The sequence below is a fragment of the Neovison vison genome, chromosome 1, assembly GCF_020171115.1.
Source record: "Neovison vison isolate M4711 chromosome 1, ASM_NN_V1, whole genome shotgun sequence".
Classification (NCBI taxonomy): Eukaryota; Metazoa; Chordata; class Mammalia; order Carnivora; family Mustelidae; genus Neogale; species Neogale vison.
This window is the reverse complement of record NC_058091.1, coordinates 212866397-212889032: the sequence shown is the minus strand read 5'-3', so window position 1 is coordinate 212889032 and position 22636 is coordinate 212866397. Positions and strand designations below refer to the sequence as shown.

General features: G+C 35.9%; 1 protein-coding gene across 4 annotated transcripts in view; it reads right to left on the bottom strand.

The window, feature by feature from the left end:
• Window positions 1-22636, bottom strand: part of AP3B1 (adaptor related protein complex 3 subunit beta 1) — a 356383-nt gene that overhangs the window by 260468 nt on the left and 73279 nt on the right. Inside the window, exon 1 of one of the 4 annotated variants that reach the window (XM_044266603.1) lies at window positions 11455-11537. The exons of the other annotated variants lie outside the window; for them this stretch is intronic. The gene's annotated coding sequence lies outside the window, so the exon portion shown is untranslated. Of the gene's footprint in view, window positions 1-11454; window positions 11538-22636 lie in introns of those variants that run through there. 4 annotated transcript variants of the gene reach the window in all.

The following is a 22636-nucleotide window of genomic DNA, read 5'->3' as shown; positions in this document are numbered from 1 at the left end:
AAGACCAAAAGACATAAATCTACTTCTGAGAAAAACATTATGAGGGATCAGATAAGCCACCACTTGACACTCAGAAATCAATTAAGCTTCATTCATGCTTACTCAAGAATTTAAATCACTACATATTGTATTTTAGTATATCAAACCAAAATCTTCTCAAAGAAACTAAAAGGAAATTAAGACTGTATTATTACAAATTGTAATTAACTACTTACAATAGTTATTCGTTTATAATTAGCAACCTTTCAACTTTTCACAACCGCAGAAAAAGGAAAAAAAACTTATGCCACATGACTACTTCATGAAACAGTTCAATCACCAAAAAGTATGAGAAACCTGGGTGGCTCAGTTGGTTAAGCTGAACTGCCTTCAGCTCAGTTCATGATCCCAGGGTCCTGAGATCAAGTCCCACAACAGCCTCCTTGCTCAGTGGGGAGTCTACTTTTCCCTCTGCCTGCCTCTTACCTTCTTTGTGCTCTCTCTCCTTACCTCTCTGACAAATAAATTAAAATCTTAAATTTTAAACAAAAAAAGTATGAGAAACCTTTGCTTAGGTCTATGAGTAAACCAGAAAAGCTTCTTTAACTATACATAGAAATCCCAGACACAAAACTACTAACTAGTGTTTGTACACTTTATGAATTTAAGCCTCATGTACACAGTAAGCACTTATCAAGAATGAATGATCAATCAGATGTTATTACAGGCTAAGTTATAAATCTTCCAAAATTCCTATGAAGTCCTAACCCCCAAAATGTGGCTATTTGGAGACAGAGCCTTTAAAGTGGTAATTAAGCCAAAATGAGATCAGGATGGATGGACCTTAATCCAACATGACTTGATGTCTTTGTAGGAGATTAAGACACAGACAAAGACAAAGGGATGACCAGGTGAGGACACAGCAAGAAGGTGGCCATCTGCAAGCCAGGGAAAGGGGTCTCAGAAGAAATCAGAACTGCCCATTTTTATCTTAGACTTACAGCCTCCAGAAATTGAGAGGAAATAAATTTCTTTTTTTTTTTCCAATTTATTTATTTTCAGAAAAACAGTATTCATTATTTTTTCACCACACCCAGTGCTCCATGCAAGCTGTGCCCTCTATAATACCCACCACCTGGTACCCCAACCTCCCACCCCCCCGCCACTTCAAACCCCTCAGACTGTTTTTCAGAGTCCATAGTCTCTCATGGTTCATCTCCCCTTCCAATTTACCCAAAAGCACATACCCTCCCCAATGTCCATAACCTTCCCCCCTTCTCCCAACCCCCCTCCCCCCAGCAACCCACAGTTTGTTTCGTGAGAGGAAACAAATTTCTTTAAGCCATAGGTTCTGTGTCTTTCTATTATGGCAGCCATAGCAAACTAATATGGAAGGTAAATGTTACAAATGGTCATTACATAAAAACATAAATAAACAAATAAATACTAAGTACATTTTTTCCAAAGAGTAGAGGCAATGAAATTTATTATGAAAAAAAAATTACTCTTCTTTTCGAAGCAGCTCATAAAATTAAATACAATGGTGACAACTAATGGGACACAAAAATAGTTAAATAATTAAAACAGTGACTTTTCTCTAAACTTACAGTTAGAAAATACACAAGTAGTAGAGAAAGCAACACATAAAAACTGTATCTGAGGACATACAACTACCAAATAATAAAATACCATAAATGTTCACTGGATTACATTTAGAATCCCTTCTTAAAACTTGTCACTCTTCTATACTGCAAAGGTAACTGAAAAGAATATTAAAAATAATATGCCTGGGTGGCTCAGTCAGTTAAACATCTGCCTTTGGCTCAGTTCATGATCCCAGGGTTCTAGAATCGAGTCCCACATTGGGCTCCTTGCTCAGCGGGAGCCTGTTTCTCCCTATGCCTACTGCTCTCCCTGCTTGTGCTGTCTCTCTCTGACAAATAAATAAATTCTTAAAAAAAAAAAAAAAAAAAAGAGTTTGCCTCAATTAGAGAAGTAGACATCGAATATATTTAAAAAAAAAAAAAAAATGGAAGGGTGCCTGGGTGTCTCAGTGGGTTAAAGCCTCTGCCTTCAGCTCAGGTCATGATCCCAGGATCCTAGGATCGAGCCCTGTATCAGGCTCTCTGCTCGCTGGGGAGCCTGCTTCCTCCTCTCTCTCTGCCTGCCTCTCTGCCTACTTGTGATCTCTCTCTGTCAAGTAAATAAATAAAATCTTTAAAAAAAAAAAAATGGAACCACACGAGAGGTTTTTTTCCCCTTATCTACTTTGTTATTTTCTTTCTACTTTTTATTTTTGTCTTTGACTTAATGACCATGTATACTTCCATAAATGAAAATTTAAACCCTTCCTGAAAAAAATCTTACAAATCTTAGTGGGGTAAGAAAGAAAAAAAAAAAAACTGAAATAATTAGATAGGGGAAAAAAAGACTATGTGATGACACATACACATATCAAAAGTAAAAGAAAGTTCATTTGCTCATGTCTGCCCCCTTACACTTTCCCCAAGAGCTCTCCAACATTCTTCTCCACCAGTGTTAGAGAAGTGAGCAATGAAGAATAACAAAGCACCAATTTTTAGGACAACCCAACCTCTCCAATCCTAGGAGTAATTTTATTCAGGGCCTAATGGAAACTTAGTTTATTCCTTTTAAGCTTGAGATACCAGAGTCCCCTTCCCAACTACTTTTAGGTACTGACACACACTCTCAAATTAAAAGTAAGAAAACAAGATCCCAATATTAAAGCCAAAGGTTTTGCAGATCATGTTTAATGTAGTCTTCAACAAACATAAGTATCTTTTGTTTTAACACAGACCGATAGTAAGTTTGAGGTTCAGAGAAGATACTAGAAATACCCCAGGCACTGCTTCAACTTTAAGTAATATTCAACTTCACACAGGTATATCATGAAAACTATTGAAAATTCTGACATAAATTACATTATTTCTTCTCCAATTCCTCTTTGTCACCAGTTACTGTTACTGTCAACAGTAAAGGCTTGGGAGACTAAAAACAAATACCTCAGGGACACCTGGGTAGCTCAGTCAGTTAAGCCACTGCCTTCGGCTCAGGCCATAATCCCAGGGTTCTGGGATCGAGTCCCACAGCGGCTCCTTGCTCAGTGGGGAGCCTGCTTCTCTCTCTCCCTCTGCCTGCCTTTGCTCTCTCGCTCTCTGCCTGTCTCTCTCTATTTGTCTGTATGAGAAATAAATAAATAATCTTTTTTAAAAAAACACATACCTCAAAAAACAAAAGAAAATAAAACACATCTCATTTACCCTCAAAATAAGTACACTTGTATAGGTGTATAGGGTCATTTTAGGTCTACCTCCTTCCTTATCTGGATTCAAATATGGCCTATTAACATGTATCACTTAGTTCATTAATCTTAGAAATTAAGAAATTCCTTCTGCTAAACATTAAGAGAGTTGATTCAAATAATGCTGAATTGGCAATACTTTCACTGACAGGTGAAAAACAATACTTGTTTGAATTATTATTTTTTTAAATTGACCTGCTTTTTTATTTACCTACTGACCAATGGCTTTCCAGCTTTGAGTACTAGGATACCAGCTTTATTTTTACATAAGTGACATCTTGTGGTAATAAGTGGTATAACTTTTCCTTTCATTTTCAAAATATATCTTTTTATAGTTTAAAGGAAAATATGTAACTGGAATTAGAGAAAATCTTACTATTACCAGAAAGACACTCTCATCAGCACCAGTAAAAAAATCACCTATAATCAAAAAGCAAAATGTTACCAGTTATACATAAGAACTTAAGAGGTAGGAGAGCTTTAACATTGTATAAATTAACTCTTTTCTTAAAAAACAAAACAAAACAAAAAAAAATCTATAATCCAGGGGCACCTAGCTAGCTCAGTCAGAAGAGCATGCAATTCTTGATTTCAAGGTCATGAGTTCAAGACCCATGTTGGGTGTAGAAAGTACCAAAAAAATAAATAAATAAAATGTCTATAATCCATAATTCATTTAAATCTTTCACTCCTTTTAAAAACAATGTGAATTAAGGGAATGATTAAGACTATACAGCCTTATACACTGTATCGGTGATACTCAAAGTGTGATCCAAGAAAGTTCAGTCCAAGAACCATCACTAATCCACAAATTCTTTTTACTAATCCATGAGGAGACATGTACAGAAACTGAAAGCAAGCAAAGCTAGAAACCTAACAATAATTCAACACTATTTTTTTGAATCTAATAAAAAAAATTGGGGCTTGCATTTTGCATGCTTTCTTTCATTCCATTTTTCCAGTAATTTGTTTCTTATTGTGTTTTACAGAAGATCCATGATGGACTAGAAATTTGAAAGAAAAAAAATAATTATTTCATCAGTTTGCAAGCACTGCAATATACACAATCTCCTTCTTTTCCATCAAAACATTCATCAAAATTTGTGCAGCATAAAAAGCAACACCTGAAACTTAAACCCAGGAATGATGGACTAGGGAAAGTAACATGAAATAGCAATTTCTAGTTGGAGGAAACTACGTATCAAATCTTTGAAAGGAAGGTGGACCTTTTCAAGCCCTGCCAAAAAATTTTTAAATTCTAAAACATAGGTAACTCTGCATGCTTTATGAACCACTTAAATGAAAAATGTTTCTACTTAAATGTTACACTGTACAAATAGATATGTTAAAAAAAAAAAAAAAGCTGGGAACAAGAGTCAGAATTTACTTTTTTATAGTGCTAAGCAGGAAAAGGGAATGGCCTTCATGATACATTTATGTGCACAATATAAAAACTTATTAGTAACTTACAGTTCAGTTGTGACCTATACTTTCCTTGGATGACACTCAAAACACTGTATAGTTTTGGGGACAAAGTACTGACTTAATAATACAAGAGTAAATAAAACAAAAATTCCCAACTACCTAATCATCCATCTACTAACCCCCTAAAAAAAGAACACAAATTATCCAAGTAAATATAAACTTTTCCTTCTATATTGTTCACAAAACTAAAAAAGGAACAGTGTACAATTGCCATCACCACTTCTTCAACCTTAGGTAATTTTTTTCTCTCTTACTCCTCCATTAGAATTTCTCTCACAAAGGTACAACTTCCTAATTTAAAAATCCATGCAAAAATTCCATGAATACTTTTAAATTATTCCTCTACATTTAATATAATTAACCACTACTCCTCCATCTTAAATTCCCTCCCCTCTCAGATTCTGTAACTCTACTCTCATCTGGCTACCACTTATATTTGTGCCACCCCAGTAAACAAAAATGATCAAAATCCTCACCCTTGTCGAGTTTTCATCCTAACAACTAAAAAAGACAAAACAACAAACATAATAAATAAATTTTAAATCATGAGGTGATATGAGGGAAAAATAGAGCAGAGGGAAGAAAATGCAGTAGGAAATGGAGAAGGCAATTTTAAAGAGGGTGGTCAGAGTAAGCTAAATAAAGAGACATCTGAACAAAGATTTCCAAGTAAAGGAGTCAGCCATGCAGACACTGGGAGTGAGGAATATGGAGGAAGAGCACTCTAGGCAAAAGAGACAATGAAAGGGGAGTAAATAATATGTTTACTCCAAATGAAAAAAGGAACCATTGGAGGGCTTTGACTAAAGGAGAGCCATGATCTGATATATGTGACAGAATCATTCTGGCTGCTATGTTTATAATACACCGCAGGGATTTCCACATCTGCCCATGGGTCTATAAGAAACTAAACCTGCCACAGAAAATAAGTATAAAAGCTGGAAGAAATAAGTAACTTTCTGAATGCACTAGAGAGCAACCAACCAATGTAGTCAGGACTGAAGGGGCCAAAATCCTGCAAAGAAGAGAAGCAGACAACAAAGTGAGCTCTGTATTTACAACAGTTTTTTCCTTGAATATATTTCCCAAACCACCATTTGGGAGACTAGAATTCAACAAGAAATGGCAGTTTTAACAGACTGAGGAGACAAATGTTGAAGTTCATAGGTAATAAAGGAAATGGAACTTGAAGGGCAAAATTACAGAAGAGAGAACCAGTGAAAAGGTACACAAAAATCCCTTCAAGTACTCATCTACATTTTCACAGGGCATGATTCCAGAAAATCCAGCAGAAAACAGTTCAGAAGTTAAATATCTGTGCAGGGATTTCAGCAACTATGCACCGCTATGTAGAGGAGTTGGAATTCAAGTCTCTGGCAAGTACAGAGGTATGGTACATATCCCAGCCTTTCAATTAAGATTTTAAGAATTTTTCCAAAGTAATGAAAGACATAAGCCCACATATTTTAAAACCTGAAGAAAACAGAATACACACACATGCAGAGAAAGCTACTCTAGGCATAGTGTGGTCAAGCTGATGAAAATCAAAGAAGTGAGAAAAATCTTAAAAGTATGCAGAGAAAAAAAAGACATTTCCTTAAGAAAAAGGTCTGCAGAACTTTTCTGTAAAGGACCAGATGATAATTTTTTTAAAGATTTATTTACAGAGAAAAATCAATAAAACTTAAGGATAGTATGTACTTTGAATAGGTTGTAATAAAGACTTAATGAGATCACTGTAAAGTACTTATTACCACGTCTAGCAAGTTTATTAATTCAATATCCACATTCCCCAGAAACTGTTCAAAATACTGGGATCCCTGACTTCTTGGGACTTACATTCTAAGTTTGAACACAGGACGGGCAGGAGTAAGAGGAATGACAGAAATGATAGAAGAAGGAAAGAGGAGGGAGGGAAGGAAAAAGGAAGGAAAACAACAAAAGTGGACAGAAAGACCATATAGCAGTACTAAAAATAATTAAAATAGGGTAATGAAATAAAGTAAGACTGGGTGATCATAAAAGTCCTCTCTGGGTAGGTAATCATTTAAGCTGAGGTCTCAAATGAGGAGAAGGAGTCAACCAAAGGAATTCTGCAGATACTATGGCAAAAACAAACCTGGATATAGGAGGATCCAACAGAAGGTCTACAAAGGATTTATAAATGAAGACTATGGTTGTTTTCTCAAGCACACTTAACACCTTACAGGCCCATAAAAGGCACACAATAAATATTAGTTCAAAGAATAAATGAATATTTGCTACATACTAACATGTTCATTAGAAACAGAAAAACTCCCAAGCTTTCCCTGGATTCTCAAAAGGCTCCATGACCCAATAAAGGTTAAAAACTAGGATTACATTTTCTAGGTATACATCCCATACAAGTTTTAAAAACCACGACGCCATAGTTCACGGCAAGTCTCCATGTTTGCCAAACCTTTTATCAATGACGTCAGCTACTTGCTTTCTTGGAAGGCAGCACAAAGTAAGTTCTACTTTCGCTCAGGATATTAGGATGACTTCCAGAATATGACAACTCATCCTTAAAGTTTTCAAGAAAATCTCACAGAGTACTGAGCCAGCTGAGCTTATATGTGCTGAGACAAAAAAAATTGATTGGCACAAGGAAAAGTTTCACTGTTGAAGAGCAATATAAACCAAAAATGCCACTTTCTATAAAAGATAAAAGACTGGGGGAGTCTCAGAAGCAAGAAAAGAAAAATATAAACAGAAAGTTTTAAAACTTTTACACAAAAAAAATGCCATAAACTAAGTCAAAAATGAGTAATTTTCTTAAATTATATAGAAGCCTTAACTAATCAATTAAGAGCTGACCAACAGGGAAATGGATAAAAGACACTTAAAAATATTTACTGAAAGAATAAACCAATAAATATGAGGAAAAAGACTTAACACACTCACAATCATGAAGACTACATGTAATAACATTTTGCACTATAAGACTGGCAAATGTTATGAAATTGGATGGTACCCAGTATTGGCAAAGGTGCAAGGGAAACAGACTTCACTGGTGGTGGAGGGAGAAAACTGGTGCAACCCATCTGGAAGGTAATTTAGCAATATCTATCATAATTTAAAATGCAGTAAACTTTGACCTACAACTCTATTTCTAGAAATTTTTACTACAAATAGATAAATTCTCACACATATGCAAAAGTTTATGTTACAGTATTGCTTATATTCAACAAAAAGTGAGATCAATCAAATGCCCCTCAAAATGAGATTAAATAAAGGGAATAGTAGGAAATATTATATAGTGATTAAAAAAACACTGACATAGTTTCATATGCTAATATGGAAAGGCCTCCAAGATGTATTAAAGGATAAGCAAGACACATTAGAGAACAGTATATATATATTATCATTTGGTTTTTTAAAAATTTCCTGGAAGGATACGTAAGAACTTTCTCATTGTAGTTATCTCTGAGAGTATGGGAAAGAGTTATGTATTTTCCACATTACTGACTACCTTGCCACTAATACGCCTTGCATTTCTAACATATAATTAATGTATTTAGCTACCTGACAGTGCTATTGTTTTCTATAACTTATAACACCACATTATTTTAGGACCACAAAGTCTCTGTGACACATGTGTGGCTTTATTATTCCCACTTGATAGATAAGAAAATTGAAGCTCAGGAAATACAAGACAGCATACAAGCAGAAAATTATACAGACATAAGAAATTGTGAACTCACACAGCTTTTAAGTATACCACCACCGAACTAGGGAACGGCAAAGCAAGAAATTAAATGTGAGTCTTGTTTTGAAATCCAACATTCTTCCCATTTACCACATTGCTGTCAACTTCTGTTATAATTCAAAAACTATAAAGTAATATCCTGTAAGAATAAAATCTATAACTGACAGTGCCATAGTACTTCCTCTCTAGTCTATAACTACCACAAGACAACTGTTGTGTATTTTTTCTCTTAAACTCACAATTTTTACAGAAAGAAAATTGATCCCTGGAACCATAATGAACACTAATTCTAACTATTCTCAATAGTAGTCTAAAACATCTGTGATTCACTTCTGTATAAGTCAAAATAAATTTTATTTTCACTGACATTACTTTGACTATATTTGGTTAACTTTATCTCATGTAGATTCATCAGCTCAAAATTAATTAGTATTACAGAACAGTATATTCCATCCAAACAATTCATCTTTGTTGGCTCACATGCCTCACTGCTATTGGCATGCCCCCACAATAACGGGCATGGTGCCACAGTAACAGATGGGCATAAACACAGACATGCCAAAGAGTCAGTATGTGCATCAAGTTTGAGTATTAGTATTAGATTTTTCTCCAAGAAATTCATAAACTATAGTAGAATAAATATAAGTGTTCTACAACTATGTTAATAAGATATGCCAACTCAAAGCTAGATTAATTTTTAAAATCTTAAAAAAAACCACACACACAATTTTCCAAGGCCACAGAAGGCAAGTTTTCCATCTGATGAGTTTGGATCAGCCTCCTGTGTAGGGAATTGAGGAAATCAATATGCAATCTCTACCTTAGATAAGCTTTGTCCCTGAAGCACTTGAAAATCTCACTAAAAAGTTTAGTTTTCAGAAGTCACATGGCAGTGTTACAAGACATAAAAGTTCTAAAGATCTATCATATGACAATATGAATATACCTAACACTACTGAACTGTAGGTGGGGTTAAGATGTAAATTTAATGTTATGCATTTTTTACACTTTTTTTAAAAAGTCGTGTTTCCTGATGTGGGCTGTGTAGGCCTTGAAAGAGAAAAAAGGTCCTATAAATTACTATTTGACAGGAATAGAATCTAAAAGTACAAATCACCTAAATTTACATGATTATTTTAAATTCTGCCATCTCTTGAAAAGAGTGTCATCTCTTCAAAAAATTATTTCTATGTGATTTTAAATTTTTGAAATATAAAACATACTACTGACCAAATCACACTGAAAATTTTTAATTTTTTACTACATTAATGAAAGGTTTCAAAATACTAAGAATGCTAAAGAAAGTAAGAAAAAACCATTTGTGGTCACTATCATCCAAAATCCTTTGTTAAGAAATATATAAGGTACCAGTATATACAGCATTCTGTGTGTTTCTGTGTGTGTGTGTGTGTGTGTGTGTGTGTAAACAAAAACATCTCTGACTTCCAGGCACACTTTCTCTTTGAAGAAATGTTCAAGTATCCAATCACCTTGAGAAAACCAATCTACTATTTTTTAATTGCTGATATTGTTAGATAGCCAGAAATTATGAGAACTATGTGTTTCTAACTTTATTTAATTTACTTTCAATTAACCCTAGCACTTCTATAATATGTACTATTAAATAATAGTTATCTATTTTTATTTTATTAAAGTACATAAAAGTGTGTGAAATTCTTACTGCCCCCAACAGTTTTGAGTTTATATACTCAGAAGAGTGTCCTATGCTTCTGGATTTCAAGGACTGGGTAAGATTTCAACAAAAATTCTGGACAATGACACACAGTTGCCCACTTTGTGGTATCCCACATAAAAATGTAACAAAAACTTCTCTCTATGGACACTATGATTTCATATACGGAAATAGGAAGTATGTTTGCATTCCTTTGATTACTAGGAGCCATTTATATTTCTTTAGTAATCTTTACTACTCACACTATTTGGGGCTAATGTTCTTTAGATACTATGCTTTTACCTTTTTTTCATTCCCAAATATTTCTGGGCTAATGTTATACTGACCTTTACTATTATCACAAACCTATCTCAAGAACAGATTTTTGACAGAATTTCATTAATTCTAATGACAAGTGCATTTAGTCACAGACAATATGTACTGCTCTCTCACCTCATAACATTCCCAAATACACAGACAGTTCTAATCTCTCTCTTTTTTTTTTTAAGATTTTATTTCTCTCTTTTTTTTTTTAAAGATTTTATTTATTTGTCAGAGAGAGAGAGAGATCACAAGTAGGCAGAGAGGCAGGCAGAGAGAGGGGAGGAAGCAGGCTCCCTGCAGAGCAGAGAGCCCGATGCGGGACTCGATCCCAGGACCCTGAGATCATGACCTGAGCCAAAGGCAGAGACTTTAACCCACTGAGCCACCAAGGCGCCCCTCTGATCTCTCTTAACTACAGTCCAACATCACCAATGAAAATGTCTTTCTCCTTCCCAAAGGTCCTCTCAACCCTTCCCCATTTCAGTCAACAGTTCCCACATTCTTCTAGCGTGGCTAAAAACCCAAACTTCTCGATTCCTTCCTCCCCTCAACCAAATCCAATAAGTAAGACCTCTAAATTCCCCTTTCATAACGTGCTCACAACTTCTTTCCTCTTCATACCCACTTACACCAACAGACTCCAAATCATCATCACATTACTCTTGGACTTTTATAACAACCTCCATTATGGTCCCCCTCTGCCTCCAGATTCTTTTCTCTGATTTATTCTCCACACAACTCCAGATTAATCTTCCCAAAACACCACAGCAAAAGTCACTTGTAATCATCAACTCCTGTTCTTAGAACAGAAGTTAAAGTCCAATTTTCTTTACAGTCTAACAACTACTTCTCAAATTTTCCACTGCTCTTTTCCAGGAACTCCCCTCTTTATCCATACTGTTTCATTCACTGTTGTCAGGAAAAAAAGGCAAAATATGTTACCTTCATTCATACTGTGAATCCATATGATATCCTACTAAGAACATCCTTCATCCTCAGGGTACCTGGCTGGCTTAGTCAGTAGCACATGCAACTCTTGATCTCAGGGTGTGAATTTGAGCTCTGCACTGGGTGTGGAGATTACTCAAAAATAAGATCTTTAAAAAAAAAAAAAAAAAAAAAAAACACACTCTTCATCCTTTCCTTCCTTATATTAATGCCTAAATCAAAGTCCTACTCTCCAGCAGCTCCATGCCTTCACAGACCATTGTCTCCTTCAATATCCTGGAGCATTCTTCATTCTATTTTATACTAGGCAGGTATTAACTTTTTTTCTTAATGTTAGCATTCTGACACCTCAAATAGGAATTTTCTAAGGGCCTCTTAGCCCTGGTTTTATGAATATGTGAATATAGTATTTTACCAATAAAATTCAATGTATTAACCATTAGCTTAAATTTAAATGAGAACACTGTTAGACAAATATGAAATTACCTGCCCCATGTTGTAATGCTCATGGTTTTGGAGGGGGAGGGTTGTTAAAGATTTTATTTATTTATTTATTTATTTACTTGAGAGAGAGAGAGAGAGAGTGCAAGCAGGGGAAGGGGCAGAGAGAGAAGCAGGCTCCCCGCTAAGCAAGGAGCCTTGCTTGCTAGTCCTTGGGACTTGATCCCAGAACTTGGGATCATGACCCAAGCACAATGGGTCATGATCAGATGCTCAACTGACAGAGCTATCCAAGTGTCCCAACATAACACATTTTTAAACCAGTTTTTATGATTTAACAAACACTGCATTGTCATATAAGTCACTATTAAAATTGGTTCCTTGTGGGAAAAAAAAAAAGAAAATGTTTTGCAAACTAATATATGACCAATGGAATACTGTTTTCAAAGAACAAATATATTAAGTCTGGAGTTCCAAAGCCAGGGAAGAATGAGGGAATAGCACCCATGAACCCAGACAACATGCAAACCACTTCTCTATTTTGGAAACTAAGAGACCCTACAGATAATTACACATATAGGATCATACCAGAACTCAAAAAAAAGGAGAAATAGTACAAGTATGTAGGCATGGTATCCTATAAAAACCGAAGGTGGAATCCAAAACAAGTGAACCTAAGAGTATCTGGATGAGAAAGTAATAGGATACAGAGGTAGCACTAGTAAGCAGAAGAGTGGTCTGTTTGCACCTTGCATTTGGTGCAAATAATCAAGGAAAAAGAGGCCTGGGTTAAGGAGAATGTGAAGATGTCTGCAGTCTGGGGTTTAAGGATGGGGGAAAAAAAAGTACCAAGTCTATCGACAATGGGTGATTTCGAACAGAAAGAATCTAGACTTACTTCTGTCATCAAGATTCCACAGGCAGGACAGAAGACAGGACTAGTATGTTACTATGAAGACCAGGGAACTTACAAATTCTTGAGGTATATGGGATGGATGGCCAGAAAACTACAGAATATGAAAGTACTCTAAAAATATAAGGTATTATTACTGCTATTACTACTATTACAATGCTGGTTTGTGTCCCCAATCCAAGAAGAGACAAATCAGAGAAGCCATTCAATAAAGGCTTGACATAATATGGCAATGGTGGCATGGAACAGGAGCTGTGAGTATCAAAAGTAACTGTTAGGGGTGCATGGGTGGTTCAGTACTGTACATTTATGTACAGTTATGTACAGTTATGTACTGTCTTGTTCCCCAACTTTAAGGGGGTTATTCAAGTATTCATAATAGAGAGCAACCCTTTAAAATTTTAATGGGAAAAGGAAAAATAAGGAAATTAAAATAAAAGCAAGAGTAAGGCTAATATGCCACAAAGCTCCCTACACTTGCTAGTCACACACCACAAATTCTGCTCTAAGTTTTCTAACAGTCCCTATGTAAAGGAAGCAATGATATTCACTGTTGATAAATAAGGGGGGAAGGGAGGACCAGAAGAAATCATTATTTCTGATACTAGACTTAATGCATTCATAGCAAAAAAATCTTCAAAAATAAACACCACTGAGCTTAACTACTTCTTTTATCCTTGCTACTGTGATTTGCTTCTCTTTACTCAAGACATTTCACCACTGGTGATTATTCTGAGTGACATTAACATCCACTTGGAAGCCCATTCAATACTCTGATTTCTAAATTCCTGTCCTAATCATTTTTACTGATACTCAGCTCCAGGCAACTTGCAGCCATTAACTGCCACAGTCATACCCTAAATCATACCCAAACCTTGTGAACACCCAAAACTATTCCATCTCTGAAAAATTAAATTCATACAACTTTCTGATCAGTCTCCTCTCCTTCCAGCACTCTCACTCAGTTACTCCCACACCACCTATTCCTTTGACTTCTTAAATACTTCTGGTCCCCTGATACTCTATTTTCTTCCCATCAGCCCTCTACTACCTTTACTTTTCTTCCCACTCCAGCTTAGATACCATCTTTAGTACTTCAACATCTTTCTTACCAACATCCTCAACTTCTTGCTGAACTGTCATTCATAGCACCCACATAGCTAAACCTCAATTCTGCCATATGAACTGACCATTTTCTTCATATTTATGAAAGGACTGCTGAGTGCTACTAGAGAAAAAGATCAGACCGTTGACAGTATAAATCAATGATTTCTAACCTCCACTAGGCTACCCCTCAGTATCATCCCACAAGCCTTCCTGGTTTTCTGTCAGGACAAGCCTTCCCCATTGGCTCTACCAACCACTTCAGACTTCTTCTAAAACATTCATCCCTACCACTTCCTCTCCCTCTCATCAGACGATCCAGCCATTTTTCCCTCTCATTCTTTGACAAAAGACTATACATTTGGCCTCCAAATCCAGCCTTTCCTCCTTTTCTTTATCATGCTCTAGACCTCCCTCTTGTTTTCAAATACCATTCTCTACTGCCTCCTTCCAATCAGCATTTAAGCACTCTCAGCTCTCTCAATCCTTAAAATCCTTAGATTCCATGTTCCTGTAATTCTACCCTTTCTCATCCCACTGAAAGCCAAAGTTTTTTGGAAAAGTGGTGTTCCTTTACTCGCTTCTCACCCATTTGTCAATCTACTGCAATCTGATTTCCCTACACTATTGTCAGTACTACCACCAAGGTCACCAACAAGTGCCTTATGACTAAGTCCAAGAAAAACTTCCTCTCAATTTATTTTACTGGCCTATTCACCACAACAGCTCATACTGCTCACCACTTACCTCCTTCCCGAAACACTCTTTCTTTGATTTCTGTTTATAGCAAAACATACCTAAGTTCCTCTTCTTTTAGGAAAAATGGGAAAGGAGCTCCTTCTTTAAGAACAGTTTAAAAGTAACAGAATATCTATCTACAAGACTGAAGGTTAAATGGGGCGCCTGGGTGGCTCAGTGGGTTAAGCCGCTGCCTTCAGCTCAGGTCATGATCTCAGGGGCCTGAGATCGAGTTCCGCATTGGGCTCTCTGCTCCGCAGGGAGCCTGCTTCCTCCTCTCTCTCTCTGCCTGCCTCTGCCTACTTGTAATCTCTCTCTGTCAAATAAATAAATAAAATCTTTAAAAAAAAAAAAAAAAGATTGAAGGTTAAATAAAAAGTTTAAAACAAACACATTTTTACTTCCCTATACCATCTAAAATCATTATTCCCAAATCCTTGATATCCAAACAGAATTCACCTAGTGCTTATTAACTTCTTTTACTTTTACATGGTGCAAATTAAAGATACTCCATATAATTCAGTAGTTTTAAATGCTTGTGAAATATGATTCAGTAAAACAATGGTATGAAATTTAATAATATCTGAAATTTAGCTATATAATATGGTAATTGTTCAGTTTTCTAAAAGTTTAGTGCTTCTTCCAAGTTAGTGGCTTAATTACAATATGTCCTAAAAGAACTATCACTTTAAGAAATGAACAGACTCCATATACTAGTAAATAAAAAGAACAAAACATAACACCATATTATACTATAAAAGCATACAGTTTGCTTTTAAAATACATAATATACATATATGCAAAAGAAAAAAGAAAAGGGAATATCTATATTATATTAATGGATTCTATCTGGATATTGAAATTAGGGAGGTTTTTTTATATGTTTTGTTATTTCATATTCATATGTATTTATTGTGTCTGTTGTTATTTTTTCATCTGTATTTGCTAAATTTCCTATAAGGATAAGAAATATCAGTCCAGTGAGTCTTTTTAAATCAAATAAATTTGTTACTTTACTTGTAACATCGCAAGTTACATTACCGATGTTATATCACCAATTTTTCCTCCTCTACATCAGATAGTTCTATCAGCAAACAGGGTAATACAGTTTTTCCCATTAAAAAAAAATCCCTTGACTCATTAACATTCTTTTCCAAGTACCACTCCATTTCTCTGCTCCCCTACCCTAATACATACTAACAGCGAGTCCTCTTTTCTCTCAAGCCCAGTCCACTCAGGCATTCAGCCCCACTACTACACCTAAACTACTTACTTGTCAAGGTCACCAAAACCCCCCATGGACAAATCTGAAACCTACTTGTCAGTAATCATCTTACTTGACACTGTTGGTACCATTTGATCCAGTTGCTCCCAGGAATGCTCCCAGGGCTTAGTACTCTGATCTTTTCCTACCTTTACTCCATTGGTGTCTTATCCAATCCATGGAATTTACTACCATCTATAACCTGATGACTCCCAAATATAGATTCTAATCTGAAACCTCTGACTCATTCACCCAACTGCCTATTTATTATCTCCACTTAGACGGCTAATAAGCATCTCAAACTTAACATGTTCAAGCTCTTGATCCCTCTTTCCTTTAAAAACTTCCTTTTCACACATCTGGATTTTAGTTGACAGCAAATTTCAAACTTAACAGCCATTTGGGCAAAAAACCTTGTGTTCATCCTTGATGTCTTCTTCCTTCACATTCCACATCCAAATCATTAAAAAATTTCATTGGTTCTGCCTTCCAAATAAATCCCAAATTTAACCCCTTCACTCTATTAACACCAATCTGATTTGGTCATCATCTTCACTTACCTGGATTATTGCAACAGTCTCCTTGTTAGTCTCCCTACCCTAGGTCTGGAGTCTATTCCTAGTTCAGAAGACAAAGCAATCCATTTAAAAGTTAATTTGGATCACCTCACTTCTGTGTTCAAAACCTTCCAATACCTTCCCTCCTTACTCAGAGTAAAATCAGAGTCCTCACAATGATTTACAAAGCCCTATGCAATCTGGTTCCTTACCTCTCTGACATCCTCAACTACCAGCTTTCCCCTTCCTCTTCATTCACTCTACTCCAGCCATATTGGCCTATCTGTTGATTCTTACACAGGTCAGATGTTCTCCTACTTCAGGGGCCCTGCATTTGCTATTTCTTCTGACTGAATAGTCTTCCCAAGACAGCTGCTTATCACTTGCTCACTTCCTTCATGTATGTGCTCCATTAACAAATTCTCAAGGGTACATTCTCCTGACCCTGATATTTCAAACTCCAACCCAATCCCATCCTAACCCTTTGTCTTCAATTCCTGGTTTACTTTTCTCCACTGCACTCCTTATCATCAAATGATCAACTATATAGTGACTTCTTTATTGACCATCTTCCTTCCACTAGAATATATGCTCCATGAAAGCAGGCATTTTTTTCCACTACTTAATCCCCAGTATCAAAAACAATGCCTAGCATACAGAAGACATTCATATTTGTTAAATCAGTAAATTACTTATATAATTTTTTAAGTTATTAAATAAATACTGGAAATGTACAAGCAGGTCCCAAGCACCCCACAGAGTGTAACCTTTTTGAAGCAGGAAATATAGCTGATACACAAAGGGCACTTAACTGAATGACTTCTATATGTCCATAATGCTCAAAACCCTCCACTGGCTGCTCCTTTGACTCAAAATAAAATCCAAAGGCCCTACACGATCTAGTCCCCCACCTTCCAATCTGCTACAGACCTCTTTGCCCTCAAAGTACTAACTTCCCCCTCATCCTTCATTACTACATTCCTAATCTAGGCTTTAAGAAATTTTGAAAAAAACCCATTCGTAGAGTAAAGCTGGGTGATGTGTAGCTCTGCCAACCCATGATTTGGAACTAGCATTATTTATGCATCTCTCCCTTGCCCAGCTACCATGCCAACTCGCTCAACTGAAAGATTAAAGACACTGGCCTTCTAATTAGATCAGACCTTATCAGCAATATAAACAATCAGCCCATCAATAGAAGACACTTACTATAAATTGCTCATTTCTCATTACCTATGAACTCTTTCCAACTGATAAGCTAAGTAAGTCTTACCTAAATATACAAATGAACGTTATTCATAATAATATGAAATAAAGGAAAATCATTTCCTTCTTGATTATTCTACTTTGGGTGCTTCACTTTAAATTCAGAATTTGGACCACAGGCAATTTGTTTTTGTCAGTAGTTCATTTATATATACAGCTACAATACTGTCAAATTATTTCACTATAATACATTTGTCATTCCATGATCATTTGTAACTTTTCATGCAGTAAAAAAGAACATTTCAACCAACCATCTGTCTCCTTTTTATGTTTGTTTTAATCATTCGTTCTAGTAATGTTTTTCTAAATTCTAAATACTTTTTAGGCATAACGGGCGCCTGGCTGGCTCAGTTGGTAGAACATCTGATTCTTGATCCCCAAGTTGGGAAAGAGTTTATTTAAAACAAACAAACAAAAACCTGCCTAGAAATATGTCACATCTTGGAAATTAACTGTAAGGATTGGAATTTAAGTATTCCAGATTTTCTCTTTGGATTTCACCAGATCAATGCTCTTAACATACTCCAGCAAAAGATGAGTATTTCTTGGCTGAGCATTTATTAAGGTAAATTATAAAAGCCAGTCATAAAAAAATTATAAAAGGTAAAATATAAAATAAATTATAAAATCTCCAAGAAGAAATGCAAGCTGAACAATAAAATGGAGCACTTTTATAATTTGTTAGAAAGCAGGAATCTGCTTACAGGCAGTATTTCATCATTTTGTTCAATGTGGTAAAATCTTACTTGATTTAAAGTATTTTTCAAAAATTAAATTATAAGAACCCTACTGTACCACTAAAGTGACCATCCTCATGTAGTCGTCCTTTTAATAAAACTAGAAATCTTATTCATGTGAAGATAAAAACAACCAACTCATCTAGCTGGGAATGTGATGCAGATACCATTATACAGTTTCTTCTTCCATTAATAGCCATCTTGGAACACATGGAATTAACTAAGTCAAAAATCAATAAAATACTGAAATTGCCTAGAATTTTATGCGCCCTTTATAAACAAACAAAAATGGACCCAATTTACATATATAACATGGCAAATATGTTGTTAAAGACAGTAATATATTTGGACATATGTCCTTCAAATGAAGGACAACTGTATACAATAGAAATCCTAAGTGAAGTGTATTTTCATCCTTGCAATCTGGACTTATGAGCACAAGAGAATTTACAATGAGAAGCCTGTGCCTCTTCATAATATGCTAACAGCTCAGGGCTCCAACACTTCCAGCATCTCAAACTAAAATGTTTGACATTTCAAAATTCTAGCATTTCTATTTTCTTCAGAAGAGCACTGTTTATGTAAGTGAAGGCTCAAAATAAATACCTTTTGTAGGTATAGCACACTGAAAAGTTGAGACATATTATACAATCTAACATTAACTATACACTGATACACTAATAATACTATTACCTCACTTTCAGACTTATCTCATCAACTAAATTTTAAGTTTCTTAAAGACAACATAAAGGTCTTATAATTGCTTTCTATGTTTGTGCTGAAAATACAGAAGAATGAAATACACATATGGAATAATCCCAAATATGCAAGTAAATATGCCTTTGAACAGTCTGAAGAGAGACTTTAAAAATCCTGATTGTAAAGTTCACTCAAAACTTCATGACATTTTCAAGTCAATTAACCCTAACACAGTAAAGACTCAAGCAATGCCATGAAGAAAATGCCTATTCTGGAACTATATACAATTAAGTCAGGGTGATGCGATAAGATATCAATATCGTACAATATAGTAAGGATACCAGACAAGGTTTTCCTTTCATGGATGGTCCAATGAATCAATCACACTTTATTTTTTAAACTACACTGGTTAGGGCGCCTGGGTGGTTCAGTGGTTAAAGCCTCTGCCTTTGGCTCAGGTCATGATCCAAACATCCTGGGATAGAGCCCCACATGGGGCTCTCTGCTCTGCAGGGAGCCTGCTTCCTCCTCTTCCTCTGTCTGCCTCTCTGCCTACTTGTGATCTCTCTCTGTTGAATAAATAATTTTTTTAAAGAATAAATAAGTAAATAAACTACACTAGTTACAGAGACAATAAATATCATTAGAATCTGAATCATTCAACTGAATAAAAGCCATGAAAATATTTATTAAGAAAAATTATAGGGGCACCTGGGTGGCTCATTCAGCTGGGTGTCCAACTCTTGATTTCAGCTCAAGTCATGACCTCAAGGTCATGAGATCAAGCCCCACATCAGACTCCAAGTTACTCAACGGGATTCGCTCTCTCCCTCACCTCTCTTCCCCTGCTCTCTCTCTCTCCCTCTCTCAAAAAGAAAAAGAAAAATTATAAGCCAAACACTTCACTCATAAATTATTCCTTCATACAGGTACATCTGGGTGGCTCAGTTGGTTGAGCCTCCAAGTCTTGATTTCGGTTCACATCATGATCTCAGAGTTGTGAGATGGAGCCCCACATTGGGCTCAGGCTCCATGTTAGACAAGGAGCCTGCTTAAGATTCTCTCTCTGTCTCTACCCCTCACCCCACCTCCTGCACATGCTCTCGGGAGGGGGAGGTATTCTTCACATAAATTACACTACCTAATAGTAGCAGAGTTTATGAATAGATTCTTTTTTTTAAATAAGCTCCTTGCCCAACACAGAGCCCAACTTGGGGCTCAAACTCACAACCATGGAATCAAGACCTAAGCTGAGATCAAGAGTCTGGCGCTCAACCAAATAAGCCCCCAAGGTGCCCCAATAGATTCTTTTATATACCAGTCAACAAATATTCATTTAGTAACTACATAACCTGAAAATACAGGGTGACTGAATGAGATAAAATTATCAACAAGAAATACTAGGACAAGTGAAAAGAAAGTAGAACAAACTTTGAACAACAGTAACTATAAAAATGCATTAATTGAAAAAATAACAAAAATATAGTATAAACCTGAATCAAAAAATTATATGGGGCGCCTGAGTGGCTCAGTTGGTTAAGTAACTGCCTTTGGCTCAGGTCATTGTCCTGGAGTCCCAGGATCAAGTTCCACAGGGAGTCTGCTTCTCCCGCTGACCTCTCTTCTCTCATGCTCTCTCTCTCTCAAATAAATAAATAAAATATTTTAAAATAATAACAATATAAATAAAAAATGGAAACAATCACACAAAAAAGTTTGGAATCTCTTAAGAGATACAGTGACTCTTTTTAGCACACCCCAAAAAATAGGTTACTACTTATAAAGTACTAACATCTGGGACTTATTTATCTTTATTTTTAATATAGTAAACTCAAGAACATCCTTTTAAAAGTTTACTCTTATTCAGCTGCACTTCCACATGCCTTCTTGAATGAGAAAACAAGTGGCAGAGATAACATTAAATTTGCTGTAATTACATAGAAGCCACATTCATGTAATCGGTCTATGAGACTCCACTGATAAACACTGATACAAAAGGTTAAAGGTTTATACGTAATTTTCATGGCTGATGTTGTAAAGTTGACAATAAATAAAACTTAAGTTTAAAAAAATAAGCCAGGCTTCATTAATGCAATACAAACACACTGATGTAACACTGACTACATCATATTACATGACATAGTATGACTACAGGATACACTGCAGCCCCCTGTTTGGGTCTAAATCAGCTCTGTGAATTTAAACAAATGAAAAGCCCACCCCAATCTCAGCAGAAACTAAAAATGCTACCTTTCAAAGTTGTTGAGGAGGTACTGTATCGCTGAGTTACTGGTTGCTAAGGTCATCTTTTATTGTTGAAACCTAATGGCCTCTTTTCAGCCTTCATTCTAATTATCCTCATTATGCAACTTCTAACAAACAGCTTACATTTCCTCTTATTAACTATCCTCACAGCTTCCCCTACCCATTATTTTTTTTAACCCTCCTCTGGTGTCCTACCCCTCTGAGCACTCTCTTTCCCTAGTTCTTCCATTCAATCTTAAATGTCAGTGTTCTCTCAGGTTTTGTCTAACTGCCTTTTTTTCTAAACAAGAGTTCTCCTGGGGCAAGGGGAAGGGGATGGAGGGGTTATTTGCCCATTCCCATGCTTTAATTACTACCCACAGTTGTAAATATTTATGCCCTAATCTGTCTCATCCAAGCATGCATTTTCTTTTGCAATTCTGAGGAACTCCCCTTCCGCTCTACCTGGCAAAAACTGTTCCGTTAAGACCTAAAATGTCACCACCTCAGTGAAGCTTCCACCACTTTTCCAGTGTTAGAAATCACTTTCCACTCTGCCATCTCATGAGAATCTCATAAAATATGCAAGTATCATAACCTTTCTAGAAAAGAGGACACAAGTTTGAAGAGATCAAGCAACCTGTACAAGGAAACATGACTACAAGTGGGAAGAGGCACGTAAACCCAGGCTGCCTCACCACATTCAGTACTCTTTCTAATATATCATGATACTCTCAAAAGAAAGGAGATTTGGAAATTTAGTAGTTTTACTATTGTTAAGAAAAACTGGTTTCCTCTGTTTCTTTCTAGAAATTGTTTAATCTAGAAATAAAGTTACTAAAATTATTTTTAATTACACACAAATAACCAAATTGGTTAAGACAAAAGAACTTCTGGGGCTCCTGGGTGGCTCAGTGGGTTAAAGCCTCTGCCTTCAGCTCAGGTCATGATCTCAGGGTACTGGGATCGAGGCCGCATCGGGCTCTCTGCTCAGCAGGGAGCAGGCTTCCTCCTCTCTCTCTGCCTGCCTCTCTGCCTACTTTTGATCTCTGTCTGTCAAATAAATAAATAAAAATCTTTAAAAGAACTTCTTTAAGACAAAACAGGAAATTAACTTAGAAAAAACTAAAAGCAATAAAAATTGACAATTGCAAAAGAAAAGAATGCAAAGAAAAATAACTCTTTAGTGAAAAAACTTTACTAAAACTCTTTA